This window comes from Planococcus citri, chromosome 4 (genome assembly GCF_950023065.1).
Source record: "Planococcus citri chromosome 4, ihPlaCitr1.1, whole genome shotgun sequence".
In the NCBI taxonomy this organism is placed as follows: domain Eukaryota; kingdom Metazoa; phylum Arthropoda; class Insecta; order Hemiptera; family Pseudococcidae; genus Planococcus; species Planococcus citri.
This window is the reverse complement of record NC_088680.1, coordinates 32,792,934-32,816,870: the sequence shown is the minus strand read 5'-3', so window position 1 is coordinate 32,816,870 and position 23,937 is coordinate 32,792,934. Positions and strand designations below refer to the sequence as shown.

The following is a 23,937-nucleotide window of genomic DNA, read 5'->3' as shown; positions in this document are numbered from 1 at the left end:
CTACACGTACATATATGTTCTTGAAGTCGACATAACGAGACAATTTTATATCATATTCATCTGGTGTGCGTGGTTTTACCAGAGGGAATAATAGAATTATGCTCTGTGCACCCTTGTCAAGTAATAAGTCGGTTATGTTGTGTAGCTGTTTTTCAATGATGTGATATGGTTTGCGCGAAAAATTGAATTCTAACTGACCTGCAGAGACTATAAAGTGAGATTTTTTCGGGAAATTAGCCCTCTGTAACCTACGGTGTAATTCTTCGAGGGCTAATTGATCGCGTAAATAGTCAGGTAAATGGTTTGATAACGTTACTTCGCCGCGTGCTATGTAATGGCTCAACCCATCACCAACCCAAATATATTTTTCCAAAATTAATTCTGAGGGGGCTGTGAAGGCACTAGGAGTTGCCCCTCGGCTACCTAGTGGCTTTCGTTTCCCGAAGCAGAGCTTTCATCATCATCGGAGGGAGAGGTTGTCATTAATTGCAAGGCAGCAGTAATCGTTTGCAAATCTAACTCTTCCGGCGCATCTGCGAAGATTGTGTTCAACATGTTGCATGTCGCCACCTGATCATTTAAATCTTCTGGGGGTGGTTGGTTTACAACATATTCATCCAAATCTTGATCAAATTCTACTGCTTGTACGGCAGCCGCGGGTGTGTTAGATTGAGTTTTTGGTCTAAATCTGTTAATTGTCAAATTGCCATTTTTATCGATACCAAATGGCTTGGGTGTTGGATTTGAAGTAGTCGTATTTGGGTTTTTTACTTGATTGGGGTTTTGAAGTATCGTTTTCTGTTCTGGCTTATCCTTCGGAGGATAAGTCGTTGCAGGAAGATTCGACGAAGTTGGTGGTGAGAACGTAAATGGTTTTTCATTTTGAACTGGCTGGCGATTGTTGGTGAAATTTTCATTAAAATTTTTCGGAATCCCCTTCTGCGAGATGAGATTATAAATTGCCAGTAACTGCTCATTTGAAGGTGTGCCCTTATTAGTGTATCGCGAATTATTTACAGGCGCGGGTACGGGAGGGTCATCAAATTTACGTCTATAATTTCGTTGAAACCTAACAGGTACTTCATTTTCAGGATCGTATTGAATTCTAGCCAAATTGGACAATTTTTCAAGAAAATCATCCATAGACTGTCCCTCTTCCATTAGTCTAGTCTGGTAATTTTCTGGAGCTTTCCCTATCAGGATGTCGATAATTTCATCCTCACTTCTATGGCGATGATTTCGAAGTGATTTCGCCCATCTGGCCATTTTATTCGCCATATCTTTGAGGTCTTCCGCAGAGTTGAACTCATATCTGCAAGCTTTCATTGCTTCATTTTGAGCTCTGCGATCCCAGTAGAAGTCCAGAAATTTATTTTTCAATTCGCGGTAATTTCGTACGTTTCGTACAGTCTCAAGAAATGATTTACGAGTTTTTGTATTAATCACCCCTTTAAATGCCAGAATCTTATGTCTTTCAGCTACATTTGTTTCCGAAAAATACGCATCAAATTCGTCTAAGAATTCATGCGGAAAGTGCAGTTGGTCGTCTGTGAAAGTAATACCTGCACTTTTTATAGATCCTGCATCAATCGCGAGAGATTTAACTTTTGAGCCACTTGCCGAGGGAGTATATTGGATTTTCTCTTTGATGTTATTAATTTCTTTGACAATTTGAGCACAACCTTCGTCACGCTTTTTAGTTTCTTGACAAATTTTGTCAATTGTCTCAGAAATTCGTTGCAAATCCAAAGTATTTCCTTTTGTGGCATTATTTGTTTCGATCAGTGCAACACGAGTAGATTTTAATTTTTCTTTCAATTCATCAACCCAGGTTCCTGCTTCTTTCAGGTTGTTATGAGCTTGGGTTGCAAGATCAGCAAGTTTAGAGTTGACATAAATTCCAATTCCCTTTGCCTCGCATGCTACCTTTGTGGCATTTTGAATTTTATCCTTTTGATTTTCAAAATTCTTTTTTACTTCGGCATCAATTTTTTCATTCCAGTCCCAAGTTTTTTGAAAAATTGCAAATACTTGCTCATTGGTAGTATCTTTAAAAAGTTCTGGTTCAAAGGGGCGAGAGTACTGTTGGGTACCTATCCCTTCGTCACTTGGGGTTTGTAAGTCACTCATATCCTCATATACATGCTCTTTAGCATATGCCTGAGAATGATCACTAAAGACGGAGTGAGTGGAATTTTGGCTATTTTCCTGTTCCATTTCACTGATGTTATTAAAAACCGATTTCCGATCACGTTTACGAAATTCGAAAAATTTACAAGGTTTTCTACTCACCCTACTGCGTGTGTTCAAAGCTGGAGGAGTGTTCATAGAATCACGAAAATATGAAGTGCGAACGAAAGTCCAACGCGAAAGTCCAACTCGAAAGTCTAACTTGAGCAAAAGTCACACAGAGAATAGTGAACTGATCAGATAGTTGAGCTTATATAGTGATTTTGGATGCCTATTTTGACAAAAAAGAGAAGTGGAAATCTGGAGGTTTGGTGGGAACTTCATTGTAGTCCTTTTCCCACAAAAGATCGTGAGAATTAAGCTCTATGTGCTTTCTCACGCTGAATTTATCCGCTTTGAGTAATAAAAGTCTATTTCAAGCTCATTTTTCTTCATTTTTGGATGAAATTTATGGCTTTGATCATTTCAACTCATTGATTTACATTGAATCATCCCTATTTTGACCAATAAATCCGTCAAGATGTAGCATTTTTGTCAGAAATTGTATCAATTAATGTCTGGTATCTGCAATTTATGGTACAGAAATATTGTAAATGTGTATGTTGGCTGAATTGTAAAAAACATAAATCTGTCAGAAAACAATCAAAAAAATATGAATTAATTACAAAAAATGGATCGGAGTATTTAACTATTGTTAGTACATGGTTTCTATTTAAGTATAGAAAGAACTGACAGAATCAATAAATTTGAGAAGTTAATTGGAATATCTTAGGGGTTGTTAGTGTATGTATCGGCATAGAACAATGAGGCTGACAGATTAATGGCTAGATTTATTGAATTTTGGAAAAATTAATCGGAGTATTTGACTATTGTTAGTATGTACATATGCATAGAACAATCAGGCTGACAGATTAATGATTGAATTAATAGATTTTGAAAAATGAATCGGAGTATTTAGCTACTGTATTTATGTCTGTTTTCGTTTTCTTATACTTGTAGGTATAAGAATAATAAAAAAATGTCAGAAAAATATTGAATGGTAATAAATTGTAAAAAACTGTCAAAATGTCAAGCAGAATATTTGAATTATTGCATGTTAATATTCTCCAGTTTCCCATGTGGCCACCACAGAAAAGCAAAAAATATTAAAATGTTAAATCAATTAATTGTATAGCTATTGGTATTTGTTAGTTTTTACATGCGACGAAAATAAAGGCAGCCTTTATGTATCTATGCTGTATTCAGTAGTCGTTTACATATTCGTTGCCGAGCATCTATATACTCCAGCAAGTGGGTGTAATAAAGTAGTCGCATCTAGACGTTTTTATTATGTCCAAAAAATAGGTAAGAAAAAATGTAATCAAATGATGTCGTTTTTATTATACCAAAAAAGGTGTTCTCAGGTATCCGAGAAGATTCTGTATGTTTTGGTGAAATAGGTGTAATAAAGTGACCAAATAGTGACAGTTTTTATTGCTAGAGCAATAAATGTCAACGCCTTGAACGAAAGATGTTCGAGTCTCTTGCTTATTAATTTTTATGACTATCTACTGGCGCTATGATTTCGTGAGAATATTTCGGCTCGGAGATTTTAAACAAAGAATTCTATTCAAAAGTAAAGGCTCTGTAAGGCCATGGCACGTGTATGCAGCTATATGAGCTGGATACAAAGAAGATTCTCTATGGGTATTGTACCTATGCATTTTATATGGAAAAAGATCACGCTCTTTTCTACTGAGAACTTAGATATTTTTTATCTTGTATTTTTAAAAAGTTTCCTCGGAGATTTCGAGTCTTTGCAACGATCTTTTTGGGCTAGATTTTCGAAATTTTGAACTTACACAGAGTCAAAATAGAGTGAGCAGATAGATACATTTTTCCAGAAAATGTAGCCAGTGTGAAATTCGATCAAATAACCCAGATCATGCAGGCTATTTGACCATTTTCTCACTGGTAACTTGAGAAAATTTTTACAGAAAGAAAATCAACGAACTATTTATAGGCTGAATTTATTCCATTTTTCTACAGATTTTCGTCTGTAAAAAGCAAGAAATAAATTCGTTTCTAGGTACCTACTTGAATAAAATGAGCTGAACTGCTTATTTTACCCATACACCAAGCTGTTAAAATATTACTAGGTACATAAAAAATAACTAAATTAGAGTGGCCAAGAAATTTTCATCAAAATTATGACATTTTGATGATTTTAAAACTGGGTGGCCTCACCCAAGTTATCATTGCACTCCATAAGGGAGGAATGAGCTTGAGTGAATTTTTTCTTAACCTAACTATACAGACGTTTTCGGAATTTTGAACACTTTAGTTATGAGCATAAAAAGATCAAAGTTTTATGCTTTGCCTTTTTTGTAGGTAATTTTGCACTTTTCTGCCAAGTTGTCAGATTTTCATCTTCGAACTTGGCAAAAAATAGCAATTTTGCCCTGATTTTAGGTCCGAATTCGTCAGATGGGTAATCTGTTCCATTTGGAACAAAATTAACCTCGGAAGAATTTTTTCCTTATTTGTGTTGTATTTTCAGATTTTCGTCTTCGTAATTTTCATAGAAATGTCCGAAAATACACCACAAAGGGGTTAGTTAGGTCAAGAAGCAATTAAATTGAATTCAAAAATATTTAAACTATTTCGATTCGGACTTGTACTGTTACGAATCGCGAGTCTAATGGTCTTGGTTAGAATTTTTTCCTAGTCCCTATTCTAAATTTTTGCATTTTAAGAGTGTTTGAAAAAATTTGTTCTATTGCTGTTTTAATTATATAGACGTTTTTCAAGTTTTTATGCTATTTTATGTGAATTTTTGGTTGCTATTTTCTCAAAGATAGACTCACATGATGGTAGAGTACTCACTTTAGGAGACAAACTTACCAATCGCTCATGGGGAGTACCATGATTCTCTGTGAGTAAAATATCCTTCATGAGAGTCTTATGAGAATGGCAATGTTTTGAATTTTTTGAATTTTTAAAAATTTTCAAAAGTGCATAATGAATGAGGTATCACAATTCTACTGTGATTCTCAAGATGACTATCGCCCATGAGGCTAGTCAGATTTTACATCTTGCTCATTGGGGGAAGCCCTCTTGATTGGCACAATATAGCTGCGATCCTTTATCCATTATGTGAGACAAAGACTAGTAATTTTTATGATGTCAAAATTTTGCTTAGATGAAATTTTGGTAATTATTTTAAGATTAATGTTCTCTGAAAATACACAGCAACCAGGGTACCGCAATTCTACTGTGATTCTTGAGATAATTGTCTCCCTTGAGGCTAGTCAGGTTTTACACCTTGCTCATGAGGAGTTTTTTCTCAATTGGCACAATATAGCTGCGATCCCCTATCCACCATGTAAGTCAGAGATTAATTTTTTACGAAGCCAGAGTTTTACGTAGATGAAATTTTGGTTGTTATTTTATGAATGATATTCTCTGTAAATACACAGTGACCAGGGCATCACGATTCTACCATGGTCCTCGAGATGATTATCTCCCTCGAGACTAGTCAGGTTTTACACCTTGCTCAGCAGGGAGTTTTTTCTCGATTAGTATGATATAGCCGCAGCTACCTACCCACCATGTAGGTCACAGAGTAATAACCACTTTCGTTTTTTAAAAGAATTTATTATTTTGACTCGGACCTGTATTTTTACGAATCATGAATCGAATAGTATTTTAGAATCTTTCCCTGCCCCTATTCGCAATTTATGCACGAAAGAGTGTTTGGAAAAATTCATTTTATGTACATACAAATATACTACATTATTTTAGCATAGTGTTAGTAAGCATTATGTACTGAAACTTTTCTCACTAAAATATGAGCTATCGTTTTAACTAGAAGACCTATCTACGAGACTTCGAGGCAAAAAACGCAATTTTAGTGGGGTATAAGAAATTTAAAAAAAAATCAAAACGAAAAAAAAAAATCAAAAAAAAATCAAAAATTTTGGAAGGTTATAATTTAGATTAATCCGGAACGTAATTTTTAGCTTGAATAATGCTCATTTTTTCTAGCCTTTTGAATTCAAGAAAGTTTAAAAATTAATTTTTTAAGACATTTTGGCCTTTGAGATTCAAAGGTCAAAAGCTTACTATTGCAACGTAATTTTTATCTTGAATTATGCTCGTTTTTCGAGCTTTTTGGATTCAAGAAAGTTCAAAAATTAATTTTTGGTAAATTTAAATTTTTTAGTTTATGAGTTTTCGAAGATACATGGCATGTATGAATTTTTTCTAGAGAGGTTCATCCACGTCAGGCGCCAGACTAAGTGATTTAGTCAATTTTGACATGCAACATATCTTGGAAAATCATGTTTTTTCACTCGAATTGTGTTCTTTAAGAGAACCACTTGAAATTCGAGTTTGACAGAACTTGAAAAAAAAATCGAAAAGTTTGAAAATTTTGAAACATTTAAATTTTTAAGGGTGGGTTTTTTAGTAAGTCAGACTGAAAATTTTGCAATTTTCGGAAGAATTACGCGGAAGTTAGGCGCCAATATGATAGAGTGAGATCTGACATAAATGATATGGATGGTTATTATCAGAATTCCTACCTACGTGATTGAATCAAGAAATATTCCCTAAGGTAGTGAATTTATTCCTCGCCTGGTTAGCTCAAAATATCGGAGAGGTTTCAGTCATGCAGCTCATTCTTCACAGAAATAATCTCTAATTACCAATAAAACTCATATTAATTACACTAAAGTGATAATATGTTTATTGTTAATCAGAAATAATGAAATCAAATACATATTAAAATGGGTATAAAGATCAAAGAGTATAGAATAACTATAGAGTTATTTTATAATAGGTACATGCACAAGCTTATACCTTACGACACGCGTTAGTTAATTACGGAGGATGGGTAATTAAGTACCCTAGAAATTGCATGCAATTTCGGAAATAGTGGTGAAGTTACTCACCAAGGCTCACATAATGTCCGCTTCTACTGTCTCTTTCAGGGTGGCTCACTAATACTAGGCCGGTCGACAGCAATGTATTACACGAGGTACCTATTCTTCTAGGATAATCATCGATGGCCAGCATAATCGGATGATTTCCGGTGTGAACGCGATTAATTACGTATACGATAATTTAAATCACGAAACGAGAAACATATTAACCACTAAAAGTGGGTGAAGACTGAATAAAAGGGATGAATGACCCATAGAGGACCTCATCTACTCGTATCTACATAAATACACTTTTTGACCAAGAACTACTCTTCGCGACGAGCTTTGTTCAAGTTCAACTTGATTAAGATACATCTAGTTTGGCTCGCGTCCGTGTTGCTCTATTTATACTATTTTTGGGTGCATCGGATGCGTTCTATGCGTTTGCTGCGCGCGATTACGTTATAGCTACGTAGTAGGAGTAGCACAGTAGTAGGAGTTAACACATTACCGAACTTGCAGTTTAAGGGAGTTATTTTATTCATCATCTCTATGGTGATGATTAATTTAATCATCGCTTAGGCGATGAAGGCATATTTCCTCATATCACCTTCCTTATCCCCTTCCCCTCATTCCCCCCTCCGAGGGGGCTGGTACCTCGAAATTTTTTTTTCATTCTTCGACTGCAATTTTGGCTTTATTCGCAAAAATGGACTTTTTTCCGTTCCTCTCCCCTCCTCTCACCCCCCGAGGGGGCTGGTACCTCAATTTTTTTTTAATTTTTCGACTGGAATTTAGGCTTTATTCGCAAAATTCATGAATTTTTTTCCGTTCCTCTCCCCTCCCTTCCCCCTCCGAATATTAAAAATATAAATGGGGCCAGAGCAACTGAGCAAGCCACAACAAAAGTTCTTGACAATTGACAATTCTTCATTTTTTTCAGGATATAATTTCTATATTTTCACAAATAACCAATTTGGCAAAAAATTGAAATGTTAAATGATTATTTCCAGATATTCGGCGAAAAAAAGGGAGTTTTAGATTGAGGATTTCTGGTAGTTTGACTGAAATGCAGCGGAGGACCTTTTTTTGAAAAAATCCAAGTAAAAACATCGCATTATTTGTGATGTGAGAAGTCAATTTTGCTACTATCTAATTTTGGTCGGAGAAAGAAAAAGGAAAATGATCTGGCCCAAGCGGAAAATTTTCAAAATTATGGTTTTTGGTAATTCTTTAATTTTCACTCGTTACTAGTGTCGGATCGGTCATTAGTAGCGTTAAATCATTCACTAGTAACGTTGAGACAGTCGCTAGTATCGCAAAACTGATCGCTAGTAGCGTTGAGCTGATCGCTAGTAGCGTCAAGTCAGTCGCTAGTAGCGTCGAGCTGGTCGCTAGTAGTGTTGAGCTGGTCGCTAGTAGTGACGAGTTGGTCGCTAGTAGTGACGAGTTGGTCGCTAGTAGTGTCAAGTTGGTCGCTAGTAGCGTCAGTACAAGCGCTAGTAACTTTTTCAGAAACGCTAGTAATTTTTTGAAGTCACTAGTAGTGATTTTCTATGAGGGAAGGCAGCAGGAAGAGGAGAGGAGTTGATTGAATTTTCTCATCGTGAGCAAATTGAGAATCGCCGAATAAAATTGGTGAGATGGCCCTATCCTGCTCTCCTTATTCTCGGATTCCGAAACTAAGTTCAAGTTGTTCCTTATGGTCTGAAACTCTCGTGATAAAATGTTTAGTTTGCTACCTCATACCTGACTTCTTCAAAAAGAGACGGAATTGTACTTTTTTTTTTAATTTTCATCTTTGACATTTCAAAAAAAAAATTGATAAATTTTCCATATAAAAAAAGCATGTATATCACACTTTACAATGTTTTGACCGGCATCTAATGTACCTTAAACTATACTTTTATGTAAGTACAAAAACTAAGAATTTCAATGTCGATTTTTTTTCAAATTGGAGGTTCTTGGCACAGTTTGCCTATCAAGTAAGTTGCTTAAATTAATCAAGAAGGACCACCCACAAGAGTTAGTACCAAGTCGTTCACCAAATAGTCGAGGAGCCCGCTAAGGATCTATTGCACCCCCCCCCCCCGGTCGATCCTCCGGGACAACTTTTTTCTCAAAGAGGGAGTCCTAAAGAACATTTCTAGCCCTTGTACTTGAAAAAAAGTGGCCATTCTTACAAAATGGCGGCTATTTGGATTGACAGGTCAGCCGAAATCGCAGATTCTGCATTCCAACATAGGACTTGCACAAAATTTTTCAAACCGTTCAAAGGTAGATCGAAAGATCAGGCAAAAATTCATCAACTGTCAAAATTTCAAGTGCTAAGTGCGTTTTTCGATTTTTGGTGAATTTTTGAAAATCAAATTTGGGCCAAAAATGAGGGCAAAAATCAAAATTTTACCAAATTGACCAAGAAAGCTGAAATTTGGGATATACCCTATTTTCGACATGCCAAATCGATTGGAACCTGTTTCAAACCGTTTTGAGCAGTTCTGGAGCTTCCAGCAGATTTTTAGAACTCTGAATTCCCGCAAAGTTTCATCAAATGGAGTTGGATAACCAAAATTTACTCTGCAAACTAATTTCAATACGCTACGAAGTCAACTGCAAGATTATTTCAAGTCGTTTTGAAGCCTCCAGCAATTTTTTGAAAATTACTGGAACTGGCACCAGATTTTTGAAACTAGAAATTTTCCCAAAATTTCTAGAGATGGAAAGTCGAAATTCATGCTGCAAACTAATTTCAACATCCTCTGAATACGACTTCAGGTGGGTTCAAGTCATTTTGGAGCCGCGAGCAACTTTTTGAAAATTACTCGGTCCTCTAGTAGATTTTTGAAACTAGAAATTTTATCAAACTGATCAAACGGAGATTGAAAGTCGAAATTTATTCTGCAAACTAATTTCAACATCCTCTGAAGACGACTTCCGGTGGGTTCAAGCCATTTTGGAGCCTCCAGCAACGTTTTGAAAATTACTGAAGCCTCTAGTAGATTTTTGAAACTTGAAATTTCCGCAACATTTTACCAAATGGAGTTGGCAAGCTGAAATTTACTTCACAAATTAATTTCAATGTAATATGAAATCGACTACATGGTGGTTTCAAATGGTTTTGAAGCTTCCAGCTACTTTTTGGAAATTTCAATTTTCCAAAAAACGCCATACGACCTTTCAAAAAGTCGCTGGAAGCTCCTAAACGACTTGAAATCCACTAGAAGTCGACTTCGTAGCGTATTGAAATTAGTTTGCAGAATAAATTTCGACTGTCCATCTCCGTTTGATGAAATTTTGGGGAAATTTCTAGTTTCAAAAATCTGGTGGAGGCTCTAGTAATTTTCAAAAAATTGCTGGAGGGTTCAAAACGACTTGAAATCCCCATGCAGTTGACTTCGTAACGTATTGAAATTAGTTTGCAGAGTAAATTTTGGTTATCCAACTCCATTGATGAAATTTTGTGGGAATCAGTGTTCTAAAAATCTGCTGGAGGCTCCAGAACTGCTCAAAACGGTTTGAAACAGTTTTCAATCGATTTGGCATGTCGAAAATAGGTTATATCCCAAATTTCAGCTTTCTTGGTCAATTTGGTAAAATTTTGATTTTTTCCCTCATTTTTGGCCTAAATTGGATTTTCAAAAATTCACCAAAAATCGAAAAACACATTTTAGCACTTGAAATTTTGACAGGTGATAAATTTTTGCCTGATCTTTCGATCTACCTTTGTACGGTTTGAAAAGTTTTGTGCAAGTCCTATGTTGGAACGGAAAATCTGCAATTTCGGCTGACCTGTCAATAAAAATGACCGCCATTTTGTAAGAAGGGCCACTTTTTTTTTGAGTACAAGGGCTAGAAATGTTCTTTAGGACTCCCTCTTTGAGAAAAAAGTTGTGCCGGAGGATCGACGGGGTGGGGAGGAAGTGCAATAGATCCTTAAGCGGTCTCCCCGACTAAAACTGTTTTCAACTATAAGTGGGTATTCGTCTATTTTTTGACGGAGGCTGCCTCTACTGAAAAATGATAGAGACAAATTATTTTTCGAATTTAAATTTAAAATGCAATAATACAGTTGTTTAAACCTGAAAAGCCTGTAATAGACAAATTTGTGCTCCTAATCCTTTTTCTAAAAAGTGCAGCCTTAGGCTTAACTCACATAAATAAAAATCCATGAAAGAAAGTGCACATGAGAATCACGAGTAAGGTAATTACACTAGCCTATTATAGGTAGGCGTCGTACAGAGAGTGGTATAAACAGAGCATTTGAGCATTCATACCAACAATAAAATGAATGAACTTGGCTTTCAAACCTATTTTTTGTTCATCTTTAAATTCTATACGTATAGTAAAACCATCAACCAAACTACTACGCAAGTTAAAAGTAGGTATAGGTATCTTTTATGCAATATAGCTCCTTAAATACTGCGAATAAGAGTAAACAACATCTCTACGCAACGAATTTCGCAAATTTATAACTTCTCCATCGGCACATATTTCTGGAAATTTGTTAATCAGAAAGTTCTCAGTCGATCCATTAAGTCTTTCAGAATTTTCATCTCGTTTCCAACGATATCTTTTAATTTCAAGTCCCTCATGCTTCCACATCTCTGCAATCCCACCTACCACAAAACCTTTCATTCGGTATACTTCCCTACGAATAATTTACGACTTTACCCAAGTACATTATCAGTTTAGTTTACCAAAAAAAAAAAAAAGGAGAGAGCTTCTACCAAACAAAGCTCGTAGCTTACACATTAATTAGTTTCATTTGTTATCGTAATGAAATATTGACTCGGTTCTGCAAACATTTTCAGGGCGTTTAACGTATGCAATTTTATTAACGTCGCGTACGATAATTATGTTTTACAATTAAAACAGTTTCGAACAACGTACGTACATTTTGCTTGAAAATGCCACTTTTCGAAATACAACTCGAGCTGTTCCCTTTTCGTTGTTGTAGTTGTTTTTTTTTTCAAAAAAAAAGGACTACTTTAGTTTTTTTTAAGTAAGTATTTTTTTAATCAAAAAGTTATTCGAAGACGTTTACAACGGTGAAAATTTTTTTCCACGACATTGCCACCGCAATCGATGTTGTAAAACAGAATTCCAATCGAATAGAATTTTACAAAGCTGAAATACCTTTTTTTTACTCTCCTTCTCTCGCTCTCTCGCATCCCATCAAATGCCAGTTTCATTGATAATTTTACAGAGGAAAACAAAACTTTCAACCTTGATTTTTTTCTCCTTTTTTTTCCACAAACAAATTCTCTCATCTTCAAACTCTCTTCTTTTTTTCCCTGTAAAAAAAGGCAATTAAAAAGAAAAAAATTTAATAATTGTTGTTTTTCTATCGAAGTTTCGAAATCTTTGTTATAATTTTAACCCCTCTTCTCCTCCTACGTCTATAGTCGCTTAAACCACGAAAATTGATATTTAACGCAAACCGGAACAAAATATAAGTTTTTGTTTACTTTTCCTCGCCGCTTTTTCTTCTCTTTATATTCGAAAAGTTTGCATAAAGATCAAGGTTCGCGGGTATAACTATACGTTGTATTTCCATCTATTTTATTCCACTATAGAAAATTTTTCACCATTTACTTAACCGAAATAGATCATTTTTTACCATTGAAATTCTCATATCGTTGTCGCCGCCGACGAGAAAGCAATTATTGAAATTGCGCAATTTCCTTTGAAATAAATTATTTTCTTTTTTTTTCTCGCCCTCTCGCGCTTACGTTCTTTCTTCTTTCATTTCTTTTAATCTTTGATTCGCCATCATCGATGCAATTTTGGTGCCCTCATCGTAAAGTATATTTGATGAAAATATTACTAAGTAAAATGAATTCTTACCGAATAATTTTTCCATTTTTCAATGAGATAAATTGGATTCATGGAATGAGAAAATCGGAAGGGGCTGCAGAGGAGGGGAACGAATGTTTGATATTTCTGTGCATTTTACTTCGGTGTTTTTCCATTTTGTTGATTTATGAACAGATATTTCAAACGGGTGCTTATAAGAAATTTTATTTTCATCTTATGCTAACGCTAATTTTCAGAAAAATAAAAAAAAATAAGAAACTCGAAATCAAAATAGCTAATTTTTATTCCTAAAACTCTCCATTCCAAATTTTTTCTTATACATATGTATGTACTTAATTATGTAATCCAATGCAGAGAACTCAGCAGAATTTTGAAACTCAAAAGCCGAAATTTTGCAGTACCTACTTACTTTCAGCAGAACTTATTTGAAGATCAAAAATACCCCCCTCTCCCCTGCCCTTTCAGAAAATGAATCACTTCAACACAATCGTGAAAACTTGTACCATAAATGGGTAATTTTCGAAAAAATATTAGTGTCAAGATGAATGAGAGAAATAAAACTCCATAAAAGATATTAAAAATGGCTAAAAATAATATTTTTCAACACAGCAAATCTCATAATGGAAATTTTGTAAATGACAATTAAAATTGAAAAAATTGTATTCTCAATCCAATAAGTTCACATTTGTGAGAAAATTGAATTTTATGGATATTTTGGAAATTGTTGAATTTTTTTCTACAACATCTCAAGTTTTGACACTTGAAATTCTTGAATTTTTGGAACCTATACTTTGAATCAAAAGCAGAACTTTACACAACTGGTAGAGCCAGCTGATCAAAACAAAAGTCTCAACTTGCAATGAAATTCGAAAAAATTTCCAATTTATCATCAAACTCGGGCTTTACCTGAAAAAGTAAAGATTGAAACAAATGGATGTTGTAATGAAAGTAAGTACCTATTTTTGGTCAAGCTTTTATGAGAACAAATTTGAAATCACGTTCTCAAATTTTCTCAAATATTGTGAAAAATGCATGAAAAAATCAACTGAATTCAAACGTTTTGTGAGATTTCTCAAACACCATCTCCATAGTGCTTTCCAAAAACCGCTTTTGCTACTTGAATTCAAACAAATGTGATGAAAAATAGTTAAACATGAACATAAATACAGTTTGACGTCTAAAAATATTTCAAAAATATCAATCCCCAAAGTTGATGTTTTAAGGTGCCCCAAAAAACTGGAATTGGATACCTAATTTGGAAAAGGCATTTAAAATTTTCTAAAAAACCTTTACCACAATTTTTCAAACTAATTTGGGGAAATCTCAGCCAAACTAAAGTCAATTTTTCTGTTTTTTAATCAATATTACCTTCAATCACAGTAAAACTAAATTTTCCGTGAAAACGTTTTCAGGAATGAGAAGGTTTATTTTGACGTCTTGAGGTAATAGTTTTTGTCTATTGCATCATGTCCAATTTGTGTTCATTTCTGAGCAGCAATCATCAATACATGTAAGTAAGTACATATCAAGTTCGTTCAATTTCAATCAAATTCAAATTTGATGTTTTGCGTACACAAAATCTTTGAGAAACATTAAAAAATTATGAGCATAAAAATGATAAAACATAAAAATGAAAAATAAAAGAACTACGGAAATGAATAAATCTTAATTAAGTTGCAATTTTGACATCATTTTTTAACAAGAAATACAGTAAATTAAATCGCAAGTTTTCGATATAAAAAAATTGAAGCCTCGAAAAACAAACAAAAATTTTCTCTTGAAAATTGAACTCATTTTTGTAAAAATGCACTTTTTACACGAGATGAGAATTAATTTCTGCTCAGGTCGAAGCTGACTAGTTACTTTTCTTCTACATCTTCGTTGTTTAGTTCTCAAGCATTAGTTTTAGCAATTCCAGTGCTGTTGTTATTGTTTTAAAAATGTATTATCAAATAACGTAAAAGAGCTATTGCAAGAACAGAGTCAAAAAATTGAAATTATCGGATTTTTAAGCAGATTACATGAAAAAACAGTTTAACTCCAAAAATCACACCTATTCTTTCACATTGCACACAAAATCACTTCTTGAGCAAAACAAAACAATTTTTTAAGAAAATTTTGTAAAAAATAAAATGAATGAGATTTTTGAAAATTCAACCAAAACATTGAAGAAGCTCAACTCTTTGGTTCTTTGGTATTGAGAAAAGTTAAAAATATGTAGTAAGCAAATATCAAACAATTTCAGGTATTCATTTTGAAAAATTCAAATTTTGAATTTAGCCAATTTTCACTTTTGTTTTTCTTCATAAAAAAGGTTCTTGCAGTTTTGAATTCAAAAAATCTACTCTAAATCTATACTACATAATATGAGCAAGAAGAATACCCAACTTGATCAGAAAAATCTAAAACTCAATTCAAAATCTATTCTATTACTACTAGAGGCCCTAATACACTTTTATTAATTGATCCTCAAATTTTAACACCAGCAGAATAAAAAAGCAACAGATATTTTTTCGGAGAGAAAATTGAATTTTAGAACAGAAAAGTTTTATAAAACACAAAACATTGTTTTTAGAATAATATAAGCCCAATTTTTCATCAATTTTTTCACTTTTTCCAGTCGATAAAATCTTTAAAAAGTAGCCAGGAAAAAAATCTCAAAACCAGAATAAAAATTATTCAGCATCGACCTCTCCATTTTCCCAATCTTCCCAATAAAAAACTCAACCAACTCGTGCAAAAATCCTTCACTTCTCATCTTCGACAAACTCTCATTTCACACACACATCAATCTGCACGACCAATCACCATCCACTACACAAAAACTACTACCTCGAGTCGTATCCAGCCACACTAAAAATCTATTTCGAATCGCGATGAATTTTTTATTCAAAATAACGTAGGTTTGACAACGATGGCATCTGTACATTATTCCTCCAGGGAGCAGGCTTGTTGTCGACATCTTAAAAATTAAAAATTCACCACCACTGTACATAAGAATTTCAACGAGTAAAAAGAGAAAAAAAAATCTCAAACGCGAATTTCTTTCACTTGTGGAATGGAATTCCTATTTGAATAAATACTTCCAAGGTCTCATTTATCTCTAAAATACTACAAAAATTTGTACAGTAGTAAGAAAAAAAAATCTCACTTAATTACTCGCAACAAGTATTTCATCATTATCAGCGCGATTACTCGAACACTCGTCTTATCTTCTCTTTTCTCTTTGCTCCTGTCAGAGCTTAGAAAAAAATCATCTCAGCGAACTTCCAACAAAAATAGCAATTTCCACAACTGCACAACCGACCAGAAAAAAATAACGACTGGTTTTTATGAAAATACGAGTACAACGGTATTTCGTATACTCGCACACTAAAAACTATTATTTTATTCATGGAACGTAATCAAAAAGGTGTAGTTGTAATGATGTTCATTTTTTTCACCCGAATGGTCGCGGTTCGAGGTACGCTAGTTTTTATAAAAAACCATAAATTCTAGTCAAATAATTAATTCAAATGGTCGAGTTTGTAAAATAAAAATAAAAGGCCGGATAATTTTTCGCCTTCCAGAAGTATGTAACTATCTCGTTGGTGGAAAACTTCACCTATGTATAATATACTTGTTGATTTGGTCAGAAAGTACACACGTGACCTTTGATGGTATACGAGGAAATAAATAAATAAATTCAAACACGAAGCTCTTTACAGAAGAAACACGAGGATAGTGAAAAAGAAAAAAATTAAAAAAATCGTATTCGGCTCAAAATAAAATACTTACCCTTCTAGAGAACGTTGCGAAGAGAGAATACGAGAAGAGACGTTGGTGAGGAGAAAAAAAAATACAAGTCTAAAAATAGCAACAAACGAGATAAAAACCAGCGTATCTGTTTATAAGGTATATATACGAGACGAATATTTTTCAACAGGTGACTTTGCAGTATATACGCGTCGAATAAAAGCGAAACAGCGGCTAATGTACCAAGTACCGAGCGCTCGTTTACCATACAGACGTAGCATAGAAAATGCGAAATTTTCGGGAGAAAACCGCCGAGCTCCAGGATGTGCTTACTTAGATATTCCAAAACACAGCAGACCGATTATCAGGTGCGCACGTATCCCCTTCGCCTTCCTTTCGGGCTTCGGAGTTGGGTTTTTGCGCAATCCCAGACTATCTTTTACCAAAAGAGCATCGCACTGGAAGCGATAAATACGCGCGTTTCTCGTCCTATACTCTTTTTTTTTCACGTACGTTCTCGCGTATATACCTACAAATTTTTATTTTGCTAGATTTTTCCTCCCCCCCCCCCCAAAATTGTATTTTTCGCTTCGTCAAATTATTCGAGTATTTTGAAAAAAAAAAAAATCGAAAATTTTTAACCGCGTATTTTGTAAAAGGGGGTGGCGTATACAACCCAGCGTGGTGTTGGTTTTTATCGCGTACACATTTCGCAACGAGGTTATCGGATTAGTTCGGAAAAGGGGGTGCGGAAATCTGGGCCAAGTGTACTATATTCGCCGAGCCACGTCGCCGTCGCTCTCTCCGCATTTCGCCACTTTCCAGCGATCTCACTACTACGTACACTATACACACATATCGGTCTCCTGCACTCGCCCGCTGCCTGCGGAGCTTTTTTTCCGCATCCCCGCTCGTCGAAAATGCCAGATTTTTGGAGCCTTTGTCATTCCAACACAAGAGTTTACGTACCATAGTAGGATAGCCTACATTGTACATACCAGCAGAGGTACATGGACATGCACACGTAGAGCAGTAGATAGATAGATAGGAGCGAGATACACGTCGTTGAACCAGTGTAAAAAAATTCGCCACGTTTTACAAAATAAATTTTTACTCGGGTAATTCGAGCTGGGCAAAAAAAAAAGGGCTACAGTAGAATTCGACGTATCGACCCGAACTGCAGCAACGTTTTGAAAATTCCAATCTGCTAGGCTCCGGCAAGACAACGACGAAGGGGAATGGCCGGAGGAGGGGGAGGGGGTGAAATTACTACAACAACAACGACCAACATGCGGCGATAAAATATACCTATTACCTTCGTACAGCTACTCGGTGTTATTTTTCCTCTATACTTTGCGAGTAAAAGGGCGAAAAAAGTCACCTTTTTCGTGAACCTTGGCTGCGCTAAACGATGCATATTTTCACCTCGAACGTTTCCATCCTATCGTATATGTAAGCGTTACATTATATGTACTCGTACTCTTATGAGAGGAAGGTACATCGCGTGCCATTCTCGACGACTCGACTACTATAATGTGACGTAAACGATGAGACTGAGATTACATATTTGCGTACTCGAAGTGTGCATAACTGGCAAGGTAAACGCTTCAGCCCTTCGTCCTTTTTCGATTCGAAAAATTCTCGTGTGTTTGGAAAATGTCGGTTAAGAAGCCTTTATTTACCAAAATTTAGCGACAGAATTAATTTTTTTTTAATTTTGAAGAGATGAGAGGCTATTTTTGAAATTTGGGTAATAATTGGGTTGAAATTGTAAGATTTTGGTAACCAATATGAACCATGGCATGCCGAAGCCAAATTATAATGTAGGTAGGTACCATTTTTCATAACTATCAAACGTTCTGACGCATAGGGTGAAATTTTCATCATTAAAATTGTATCGGTACCATCGACCGAATGTATCTCAAAGGCGATGAATTCCAGTTTTTCGTGACTATATTTTCTTAAACTGAAAATGTTTTAGAAGTCCCCTGGAGATTCCAGAGCGGTTCGAAACTACTATCAAGTGATTCAGGAAGTCGAAGATGTGGTATACCTCGATTTGATGAGATTTTGTTTCTTTTTTATGGAAAATAGTGGGACGAAGAATTTTCAAAAATTCGTAAAAAATCGAACCATCAAATTCAACTAAACAAATTAACATCTGAAATTTGGCCTGTGGTGTATTTTACGACGCTCTTTCGATTTTCCCTTGTCAAAAAATTTTGTTTTCCTACCTTCCTTGCCACCACTCAAGTCTCACGATTTTGAAAATAAAAAATTGTTAAGTACCGATTTTTGAGGATTTTTGCCAGATTTAGGACACGGGTGGAAATAGGAAGATTCAAAGGCGTTAGATTGACAAAATCGGTTAATATTTGAAATCACACGGGAACCACTCAAAGAATCCATCTCCGATTTGAAGGTACCATGATTTTTGGAGAAAGAGCCACGATCTGAACCCCCCCCCCCCCACAAAATATTAACTGTCGAAATCAAGTATTAAGTGCATTATTAGCAAATTGTTGAAAATCCAAATTGGCGATTTTCTGAAATTTAAATCCAATGTCGACTCCCTCAAACCAAATTAGGTACATCATTTCCCACCATTCTGAAGCCTCCAGCATGATTTTCGATTTCTCGTGGATTTTTTAATTTCCCCAGAAGACGTGGAAATTAATTCAAGCAACTGAAAATCGAATTGTGGCGTTTTTTCAACCTGTTCAACGAATTCATTTACATTTGGAACAATTTTCAGGACTGACATCTTGGGTGTGATTTTTGTCCTTATACTTTCTGATGAAAAAATAAACAACGAATAATCAAAAATTGTTGGTAAAAAAACCACATTTGAGATGTTTGTTTAGATAGATTTGTTAAACAGGTTGAGATTAGAACACAATTTGATTTTTAGCAGCCCTAATCAATTATTTTCCATGCCTCTTGAAAAATTTTACAATTCTGGAGACAATCTAGAATCACGTCAAACGCAGCGAAATAGGTCAAAATGGTAAAATTCGGATCTGAGGGGTTGGTTTTAGACAACAAATGGTCACTATAGAAAATTTTTGATTTTGTTTCATCCTTTATAGACAATGCTGGCCAAAAAAATACACTTGAGGTACATTCGACTGGAAATCGACTTAAATGTAGATAACTTAGTTAAACAGGTCAAGAATAAGCCCAAACTTGATTTTTAATTACGCAAATTAATTTTCGCACATTTCTGGAGGAATTTAAAATTGCGCTGGAAGCTTCAGAATGGATGGAAATGGGGGAGATTTGATTTGTTTATATGTCCGTGATGTACATATTATGTGAAATACTTCAAAAATGCAAAAATATTCATTTTTTAGGTTCCTGCTATTGTTTTAAATGGCGGCGAAATTTTTTCAATATGTTTCACTCTTAAAACATTATAGCATGAAAAATGATAGTTCTCGTCAATTCGTTGACAAATTGGAAGGGGAGGGGGAGGGGAATTTTTTTCTTATGTTCGTCTACACATTGGTAAAATATCTCAAAAATGAAAAAATTTTCATTGTTTAGGTTTCTGATGGTATTTTTGCATTAAATGCAAAACTTGTAATTTTTTTTTCTTGAAAATGAAAAAAATGCCAGTTCAATTTTTTGATATGTAATTCTACATAAAAAGGACTAAAACTGAGATTTTTTCAGAATTTTTACTCGTAGAGATCTTGGTTATATTTTAAATTATAAGTTTCCAAATCGATGTTTTTAGGTTTTTAAAAGTGGCAACACTGATTATGACATCATTCGTTGATTACCCTCTTAATAAAGTACCACAATTTGAAAAAAAAAGTTCACAATTTTATACGACGTACAATCGGAGCAATTTGCAACTGAAATTTTCCATTTTAAGCCATTTTAAAGAATTTCGAAGCCTCACAGCTCCGTCAAAAAAAAATCGAAAAAATGTCGATTTGCGTCATTCGCCATCGTTTGATGACCTCTACACATGATCTGATTTTGAAAAAAAAACTCGAAGATCCCTCGTGCAAAAAACCGCCGATTTGACATGGACTGACCCACATGTTTTTGGAGGCGTTTTTGAATTTTCGATATTCCTCTCATTTAACCTTCTCCGACCATCGTACTCTGAAATTCAAATCAAAACTTCAAAAAACTTAAGGTTCTCCATTTTTTATGATAATTTTTGGTCAACTCGTTTGGTAAAAAAAAAGGTATGGGTTTTTTTGAGACCTTCTTCAAAATCATTTCGTCTCGACCCTTGTTGGATAAATTCTGAAAAATGTATTCGAGAAGAATAAAACAAAATTATTTTCAAAATCTAATGTCAACACTGTCAACAGTTTTGGAACGCCTCTTGTTAGATTCAGATTCCAGGAGAAAATCAATTCTGCGCTGGAGGCTTTAAGAACGACTGGAAATAACAAAAAATGGATTGCCATGAAATCGATATTCAGTCTCGAATAAAATTTCAAGCTCTTTAGCTCAAATGCAGCCTGAATTTTGAAATTTCTCAAAAATTCGTGTACAAATATTTAGTTATTTACATCTTTACCCTCGTCTCAGAATAAAAAAATATTTGAAACCATCGCCTGGATTTAGCTTAGAACGTACATTTCTCAACTACACTGCTCCAAAATAGCCCAAAACTAAAATTTAACGACCGAAGGCAAAAAATAACAATTTTTACTCACCCATTTTTCACACATAGTAATTTCATTGTATACCTCAGTGATCAATTCTTCGTTCTGTAGCAAATTTTTGCACTTTTTCAGCTCGTTGTTTAAAAAGTAGTTCTTTACAAGTATAACGAGGTTACCCACAATAATATTAGGATTCATGACACGTAAATGCATATAAAATGACATACAAGTACCTACATAAAGAAAGAAACATTCTTCGTACACAGCATTTTTTTTTCTCCAAGTCCCTTATGCGACCGCCAATACACATAATATACGTGCAGTTTTATCGATTTCCACGTACGAATTCGCGCAATCGAGTATTTTTTCATCGAAGGTTACACCGCATCAGATTAAGGAACGGAGGTAGGTACCTACGAAGATTACATCTCGACCGAAGGAAACGCTATCAGGTAAAAAAATTCCCCTATGTGAAAATTTCACGAGAAAGAAATTTTTCAAGTGAATTTTTTTACCAAGTATTTGTCGAAAAGGCATACATTCAAAATGGAAATGCCTTTACACGACAAATTATTTCACCCCGGAGGCTCATACACCTTTCAAGAGCGTTTGACGACAAGTCATCGATTATTTTCACTTTCAGGGCTCAGATTGTCAAGACCAGATAGGCGCGTCGATAAAGAAAGAGCAGAAAAAAATCTCGCAAGTATACGTATAGAGTAGCATTGTTCATGTAAAAGGAGAAATTTCGTATTCAGGGGCTGTTAAAGTAGCAAAGGGAGAAAAAAGGGAAGATAGGTAGTAGGAGTATTTTCAAACTTATTTTCAAATGCTTGATTTATAATGAAAAATAAGTGAATAAGACTGTTCGACGATATTGTCTTAATATTTCCATCATATTTTGTTTTTAAACGTGAAGAAAATTTCTCGAACTATAGTTCCCCAAATTGATCAGACTCAAAATACCTATAAAAATTTCTACAAATAACTGAAATCTTAACGCCAGCTGGTAAATGTACATCAAGGGATCAACTCATCAGTTTTTCAAATAACAAACATAACCCAACCTAATTCAAAAAATACTCATGCTGAGAGAAAAAAAACAATTTCTTACCTTTACCTACGTGTATTTCTCATAGCAATTCTGCTTTCAATCGAACAACAATCATGATAACATTCCTCCTGGCAAGAGAACTTCTTCTCCAATATCTGCAAAAATACATGAAATTAGTGGACTAAGTATTTGAAAAAAAATCTCAAGTACAACGTTCTTTTTTCACATTGGAAAATTGTAATAGCTGAAAAAGAAGCAATTAGAAATAAAACGTAGCCGTTCTAACCCCCCCCATCCCCTCCTTCAAAAAACCCAATGATTCGAAATTAGATCACTAAATAATTTTCAGATAAATATATTGCAAGAAAAAAAAACAAATAAGGAAATGTGATATGTCAGTGTCGATGTCGAATACCAATTTTAATGGAAGTTCATTTTTCAGGAGGGAGGATGAGCACAATTTCGAATTTTAATTTTTAAAATTCTTTAGTAGTTGTTTTTTGTACAAAATTTGACATTGATTTCAAAAATGAATTTACGAACTTTTTTTTTCATCGCGTAAGAATTTTCGACATCCTCAGTTTTCTAGCTTCAATTTTTTCCAATTTTTTCCCCATATTTTCTGGGCCCAAACATCCTACGAAAAAAAATGTAAAAAGCTAAAATTGTAGAGTAAGCATGAAATTCTCAACCAGCATAGAGCTCAGATTTTGAGATATTTTAGATTGCAGTTGAAAATGTATTATCCTGATCACAAAATTCGAAATATTTCAGTTTTTTCGAAATCTCAAGGGTCAAAAAATTACCCCTGAGTCTGGAATTAGGTATGAATTTAATTTTCAGCGGTTCAAATCAATTTCTACACATTCGATAGGGATTCGAAAATGTATGAAGAAAATTAATTTTTTTGGAGTCTCCAGATCAATTAAAAAATAATGAAATTTGATTTTCAAACATCAATATCGGAAAGGAAATGAATTTTCATCAATTTTTTCGTCATGATTCATTTTAAAAATACTAAAAATATTGAAATTTTAATAATTCGAAAAATCACTGTCAGAGTATCTGATTTGGTTTAAAAAAGCATTCAAGAATCTCTTATAGGTCTAAAAAAGATATTAAACATCTCAAGTGACCCTTCCCCTCCCTGGCTCCTTCAAAAATATTGTAAAAAGGAAACTCATTTTACCAATTTTTCTTCACTTTAGATGGAAACTTCTCTTACAAAATCCAACACTAGGACACAAAATTGACCCACATGTGTCTCAATTTCATAGAAAATTACCTAGCATCGACGAATGAAACTCAAACCGTTCGTTGAAAACTAATTGTATGCGTTTAAGAGCAAAGGACGCCCTTTGAAGCGTAATAAAACGTAAACAAAGTAGGTGGTCGAATTTTCCACCACTTCTTCTACGTCAAAGAAAATCATTACAGAAGAAATTTTAATTATACTCTCAATAGAGCGTACTTCATTTCACTGCATATTTCTTACCTACGTAACTTCGATAGTCTCTAATATTTCTCTCGATATGATAAATTAACAATAATTCTTTGACATGAAAAAAATCAAAAAGGTAGGTAGAGCAAGAGCTACTAAACTATT

The 23,937-nt window shown here is 34.4% G+C and overlaps 1 protein-coding gene across 4 annotated transcripts in view; it reads right to left on the bottom strand.

Moving 5' to 3' along the window:
• LOC135842249 (ras-related protein Rap-1b-like) overlaps positions 1-22,465 on the bottom strand; it is a 275,884-nt gene extending 253,419 nt beyond the window's left edge. For 2 of the 4 annotated variants that reach the window (XM_065359612.1, XM_065359614.1), the window contains exon 1: positions 16,689-16,995. The gene's annotated coding sequence lies outside the window, so the exon portion shown is untranslated. Of the gene's footprint in view, positions 1-16,688; positions 16,996-22,391 lie in introns of those variants that run through there. The other 2 variants (XM_065359613.1, XM_065359615.1) reach the window with 2 other exon arrangements.
• Between the last annotated feature and the right edge of the window lie 1,472 nt (positions 22,466-23,937).